This window comes from Physeter macrocephalus, chromosome 13 (genome assembly GCF_002837175.3).
Source record: "Physeter macrocephalus isolate SW-GA chromosome 13, ASM283717v5, whole genome shotgun sequence".
Lineage (NCBI taxonomy): Eukaryota > Metazoa > Chordata > Mammalia > Artiodactyla > Physeteridae > Physeter > Physeter macrocephalus.
The window spans coordinates 39992177-39993406 of record NC_041226.1 but is presented as its reverse complement, the minus strand read 5'-3'; positions in this window follow the sequence as shown (position 1 = coordinate 39993406).

The window sequence follows — 1230 nt, the reverse complement described above, 5'->3', positions numbered from 1 at the left end:
TGTATAGTATCATGTCATCTGCAAACAGTGACAGTTTTGCTTCTTCTTTTCTGATTTGGATTCCTTTTATTTCCTTTTCTTCTCTGATTGCTGTGGCTAGAACTTCCAAAACTATGGTGAATAAGAGTGGTGAGAGTGGGCAACCTTGTCTAGTTCCTGATCTTAGTGGAAATGGTTTCAGTTTTTCACCATTGAGAACGATGCTGGCTGTGGGTTTGTCATATATGGCCTTTATTATGTTGAGGAAATTTCGCTCTATGCCTACTTTCTGCATGGTTTTTATCATAAACGGGTGTTGAATTTTGTCACAAGCTTTCTCTGCATCTATTGAGATGGTCATATGGTTTTTCTCCTTCAGTTTGTTGATATGGTGTATCACGTTGATTGATTTGTATATATTGAAGAATCCTTGCATTCCTGGGATAAACCCCACTTGATCATGGTGTATGATCCTATTAATGTGCTGTTGGATTCTGTTTGCTAGTATTTTGTTGAGGATTTTTGCATCTTTACATCTCCTTTTTCATTTCTAAGTCTATTGATTTGAATCTTTTCCCTTTTTTTCTTGATGAATCTGGCTAATGGTTTATCAATTTTGTTTATCTTCTCAAAGAACCAGCTTTTAGTTTTATTGATCTTTGCTATTGTTTCCTTCATTTCTTTTTCATTTATTTCTGAACTGATCTTTATGATTTCTTTCCTTCTGCTAAATTTGGGGTGTAATTGATATCTAGTCTCCTAGTGTTGTGGTCAGAAAAGATACGTGATACAATTTCAATTTTCTTAAATTTATCAATTCTAGATTTGTGACCCAATATATGATCTATCCTGGAGAATGTTCCATGAGCACTTGAGAAAAATGTGTATTCTGTTGCTTTTGGATGGAATGTCCTGTAAATATCAATTAAGTGCATCTTCTGTAACGTATCATTTAAAGCTTGTGTTTCCTTATTTACTTTCAATTTGGATGATCTGTCCATTGGTGAAAGTGGGGTGTTAAATTCCCCTACTATGATTGTGTTACTGTCAATTTCCCCTTTTATGGCTGTTAGTATTTGCCTTATGTATTGTTGTGCTCCTATGTTGGATGCATAGATATTTACAATTTTTAATATCTTCTTCATGGATCGATCCCTTGATCATTATGTAGTGTCCTTCTTTGTCTCTTGTAATAGTTTTTATTTTAAAGTCCATTTTGTCTGATATGAGAATTGCTACTCCAGCTTTCTT